Genomic DNA, 6,028 nt, shown 5'->3' on the forward strand with positions numbered 1-6,028 from the left:
GTGAGAGCAACAGACACTAAATAATGGTAGTGTGAACCTAGCCTAATAGAAGATAATGCTGTCAAAGCTTTAGAGAGCTGACTTTGCTTCTGTTACATTTGCACTGGTTTACCAGATTTGTACTTGAGTTGACTTTGCGGCTACAGACTCCTGAAATGTGAGTCCAGTACTGGTATCTCATGAAATAAGTAGACATATTGTACAGGCTTTGTTGTAAAACATGAATCCTGTATCTACTCTATTGACCCACACAAGATTATCACTTAGGCGGGGGCCACACGGTGGCTCAGTGGTTAGCACTGCAGCCCTGCAGCACTGGGCCCTGGTGTTCAAATCCCGCCAAGGGCAAAAAACCATCTGCAAGGAGTTTGTATGTTCTCCCCGTGTTTGCATGGATTTCCATCCCATATTCCAAAAAAAAACATACTGGTAGGGAAAAATGTACATTGTGAGCTCTATGTGGGGCTCACAATCTAAATTTTTTTTTTTTTTTTTTTTTTTTTTAAATGATCACTTTAACTTTACCTTACATGTATAAGTTAAACATCTTTGCACTGTTCTGCCCTATTCACATCTGCATTTGGGACCCCCTGAATGGAAACCTATATACTTTAAAAAGCAGTTACCTGGGAAGCCTGCGGACACCATAGACTATAATGGGGTGCGTGTGGTTTCCACACGAAACATACAGAGAGATCCTGTACGCAGATTTTTTTTTATTTTTTTTTTTTCTCTCCATGTTTCGTGCATAAACCACATGCACCCCAATAGTCTATGGGTTCTGCAGGTTTGCTGAAGCTAACTGCTTTTTAATGCGTATAGGTTTCCATTCAGGGGGGGTTCCTCAAGAGGACTCTCCGAATGGAAACCTGAACGCAGGTGTGAATCACGCCTTACTGTATTGTTTGCACATGTTTAGAGATGTTACTGTAGTCAGAAGGCAATGCTCATTTGTCCAAAAAAGAACCTATTTTTAAATGCATTTCTGAAGAACTTCATAGTGGAATATTTCCTTGTTTTTATTTTCTGATTCATTTTTTTTTTTTTCTTTTTTAATTTTCTCCACAGTCATGGCCAAAAGTTTTGAGAATGATACAAATATTAATTTTTACAGTCAGTGCTTCAGTTTTTCTAATGGTAATTTGCATATACTCCAGAATGTTATAAAGAGTGATCAGCTTAACAGCAATTACTTGCAAAGTCAATATTTGCCTAGAAAAGGAACTTTATCCCCCAAAACACATTTCAACATCATTGCAGCCCTGCCTTAAAAGGACCAGCTAACATCGTTTCAGTGATCGCTCCATTAACACAGGTGTGGGTGTTTATGAGGACAGGGCTGGAGATCAGTCTGTCATGATTAAGTAAGAATGACACCACTGGACACTTTAAAAGGAGGCTGGTGCTTGGCATCATTCTTTTCTGTTAACCATGGTTATCTCTAAAGAAACATGTGCAGTCATCATTGCACTGCACAAAAATGGCCTAACAGGGAAGAGTATCACAGCTAGAAAGATTGCACCTCAGTCAACAATCTATCGCATCATCAAGAACTTCAAGGACAGAGGTTCCATTGTTAGCAAAAAGGCTCCAGGGCGCCCAAGAAAGACCAGCAAGCGCCAGGACCGTCTCTTAAAAGTGTTTCAGCTGCGGGATCGGGCTACCAGCAGTGCAGAGCTTGCTGAGGAATGGCAGCAGGCAGGTGTGAGTGCATCTGCACGCACTGTGAGGCGGAGACTCTTGGAGCAAGGCCTGGTCTCAAGGAGGGCAGCGAAGAAGCCACTTCTCTCCAGAAAAAAACATCAGGGGCAGACTGATATTCTGCAAAAGGTACAGGGAGTGGACTGCTGAGGACTGGGGTAAAGTCATTTTCTCTGATGAATCCCCTCTTCGATTGTTTGGGACATCTGGAAAACAGCTTATTCGGAGAAGACGAGGTGAACGCTACCACCAGTCTTGTCTCCATGCCAACTGTAAAGCATCCTGAAACCATTCATGTGTGGGGTTGCTTCTCAGCCAAGGGAATCGGCTCTCTCACAGTCTTGCCTAAAAACACAGCCATGAATAAAGAATGGTACCAGAATGTCCTCCAAGATCAACTTCTCCCAACCGTCCAAGAGCAGTTTGGCGATCAACAATGCCTTTTCCAGCATGATGGAGCACCTTGCCATAAAGCAAAGGTGATAACTAAATGGCTCAGGGAACAAAACAGAGATTTTGGGTCCATGGCCTGGAAACTCCCCAGATCTTAATCTCATTGAGAACTTGTGGTCAATCATCAAGAGACGGGTGAACAAACAAAAACCTACAAATTCTGACAAAATGCAAGCATTGATTGTGCAAGAATGGACTGCTATCAGTCAGGATTTGGTTCAGAAGTTGATTGAGAGCATGCCAGGGAGAATTGCAGAGGTCCTGAAGAAGAAGGGTCAACACTGCAAATATTGACTTGCTGCATTCACTCATTCTAACTGTCAATATAAGCTTTTGTTACTCATAATATGATTGCAATTATATTTCTGTATGTGATAAACATCTGACAAACACACATAAAAACCAGAGGGCAGCAGATCATGTGAAAATATAATATTTGTTTCATCTCCAAAAATGTTGGCCATGACTGTACATGTGAACTTAGCCTTATCTGTGACATAAATGACTATTGCAAAGAAAACCTCTACAGGTTTGACAAGCACTAGTTTATTATTAGACTTAGTGGTCAGAATGATATTTTCAGCATATACAGTGTTGGCCAAAAGTACTGGCACCCCTGCAATTCTGTCAGATAATACTCATTTTCTTCCAGAAAATGATTGCAATCACAAATTCTTTGGTATTATCTTCATTTAATTTGTCTTCAATGGAAAACCACAAAAAGAATTGTCAAAAAGCCAAATTGGATATAATTCCACACCAAACATAAAAAAGGGGTGGACAAAAGTATTGGCACTGTTTAAAAATCATGTGATGCTTCTCTAATTTTTGTAATTAACAGCACCTGTTACTTACCTGAGTCACCTAACAGGTGGTGGCAATAACTAAATCACACTTGCAGCCAGTTGAAATGGATTAAAGTTGACTCAACCTGTGTCCTTGTGTGTACCACATTGAGCATGGAGAAAAGAAAGAAGACCAAAGAACTGTCTGAGGACTTGAGAAGCAAAATTGTGAGGAAGCATGAGCAATCTCAAGGCTACAAATCCATCTCCAAAGACCTGAATGTTCCTGTGTCTACCGTGCGCAGTGTCATCAAGAAGTTTAAAGCCCATGGCACTGTGGCTAACCTCCCTAGATGTGGACGGAAAATAAAAATTGATGAGAGATTTCAACGCAAGATTATGCGGATGGTGGATAAAGAACCTCGACTAACATCCAAACAAGTTCAAGCTGCCCTGCAGTCCGAGGGTACAACAGTGTCAACCCGTACTATCCGTCAGCGTCTGAATGAAAAGGGACTGTATGGTAGGATACCCAGGAAGACCCCACTTCTTAACCAGATAAAAAGCCAGGCTGGAGTTTGCCAAAACTTTCCTGAGAAAGCCAAAAAACGTTTTGGAAGAATGTTCTCTAGTTAGATGAGACAAAAGTAGTTTTTTTTTTTTTTTTTTGTTTTTTTTTTGGGAAAAGGCATCAACATAGAGTTTACAGGGGGGAAAAAAAGAGGCCTTCAAAGAAAAGAACACGGTCCCTACAGTCAAACATGGTGGAGGTTCCCTGATGTTTTGGGGTTGCTTTGCTGCCTCTGGCACTGGACTGCTTGACCGTGTGCATGGCATTATGAAGTCTGAAGACTACCAACAAATTTTGCAGTATAATGTAGGGCCCAGTGTGAGAAAGCTGGGTCTCCCTCAGAGGTCATGGGTCTTCCAGCAGGACAATGACCCAAAACACACTTCAAAAAGCACTAGAAAATGGTTTGAGAGAAAGCACTGGAGACTTCTAAAGTGGCCAGCAATGAGTCCAGACCTGAATCCCATAGAACACCTGTGGAGAGATCTCAATATGGCAGTTTGGAGAAGGCCCCCTTCAAATCTCAGGGACCTGGAGCAGTTTGCTAAAGAATGGTCTAAAATTCCATCAGAGCATTGTAAGAAACTCATTGATGGTTACCGGAAGCGGTTGTTCCCAGTTAGTCTCTAAAGGTTGTGCTACGAAGTATTAGGCTGAGGGTGCCAATACTTTTGTCCGGCCCATTTTTGGAGTTTTGTGTAAAATGATCAATGATTTGACTTTATCATTCTCTTTTTTTCATTGCAAGCAAAATAAATGAAGATATTAATACCAAAGAGTTTGTGCTTGCAATCATTTTCTGGAAGAAACTGAGTATTATCTGACAGAATTGCAGGGGTGCCAATACTTTTGGCCAGCACTGTACAGTAAAGGAAATAACTTACAAAATCAGGAAGGGATTAAATAAAGTTTGCCCACTGACAAAGACATGAACAATCTATAATTTTAAGGGTAGGTTAATTTTAACAGTGAGAGAATATAAAAAAAAAAAAAAAATACAGAATCACATTGTATAAATTAATTTGCATTTTGCATAGAGAATAAGTATTTGATCCCTCTGGCAAACAAGACTTAATACTTGGTGGACAAACCCTTGTTGGCAAGCTCAGCAGTCAGACGTTTTTAGTAGTTAATGAGGTTTGCGCACGTCAGGAGGAATCTTGGTCTACTGCACCTTTGCAGATCATCTCTAAAATCATTAAGATTTTGAGACTGTCTCTTGGCAAATCGGAGCTTCCTCCATAAGTTTTCTATGGGATTAAGGTCAGTAAGAACAGGAAGGCTATGGAACTCTCTGCCCCAGGAAGTGGTGATGGTGGATTCATTGAGCAAGTTCAAAGAGGGCCTGGATGCTTTTCTTGAAGAGAACAATATGGACTATGGACTCTAGATTTTAAGGACCTGTTGATCCAGGGTTTTTATACTGACTGCCAGATTGGAGTTGGGAAGGAATTTTATTTATTTTTATTTTCCCCTGAAATGAAAGTTTAAAAAAATTTTTTAGGGGATGCTAGAAAATAACTTTTGATAGAAAAATAAGTTTGAGAACCTCTGTTTTGGAGCCGATCCTTTGATTCCTTGGCTGTTTGTTTTGGGTCATTGTCCTGCTGGAAGAGCCAGCCATGACCCATTTTCAATGTCCTGGCGGAGGGAAGGAGGTTGTGACTCAGGATTTTATGGTACATGGCTCTATCCATTCTCTTATTGATGCGTTGAAGTAGTCCTGTGCGCTTAGCAGAGAAACTCCCCCAAAACATAATGTTTCCACCTCCATGCTTCACAGTGGGAACCTTGTCTTTGGGTCATAGGCAGTATTTCTCTTCCTCCAAACACAGCAAGCTGAGTTAATGCCATAGAGCTCAATTTTTGTCTCCTGATGACAGCACCTTCTCCCAGTCACTCTCGGAATCATCCAGATTAGTGTCTGTTGAGACAAAAATTGAGCTCTTTGGCACATTCCTTTTAAGAATTCATGATTTGTCTCTATTACAGAAAGTGTTGTGGTCGCAATATATTTAGACAACTTGCATGTGTGTCATGCTCGTTGCCCCACCACTGGGTCAAGCCCGATTCTACTGACTTACCAAGAAATGGGTCCTGAAGTTGGTCAGCTTCATCTAGTGCGTGGAGTGTGTGGGGGTGGGGGGGTGGGGGGGACTACAGATTGTGCAATGTTTTATTTATGTTTATACATCTTCGTCCTTCAAAATGCAAAAATTTCTGTTGACAGTCATATAATGCCTTATTCTTTGTGTGACAAGTTGTATTCTTAGATGGCATCAGTTGGAGGTACAGATAACTTTAACTTTCATTAAAATTTTTGTGGAAACCACATGAAAAACTGCAATTCTTCACAATGCGTTAAAAATGACATGGCTGCTTTTTCCAGAATGTCATTATGATGATAGTATATATGTATCAGTTTTATTATGTTTTACTGAATAAAGGTTTGCAAAAATAACAAGTGTCTGAGGACATATATTTCTACTATCCAACAGGACTAGAATACTTGATCACC

This window comes from Leptodactylus fuscus, chromosome 3, assembly GCF_031893055.1.
Source record: "Leptodactylus fuscus isolate aLepFus1 chromosome 3, aLepFus1.hap2, whole genome shotgun sequence".
Lineage (NCBI taxonomy): Eukaryota > Metazoa > Chordata > Amphibia > Anura > Leptodactylidae > Leptodactylus > Leptodactylus fuscus.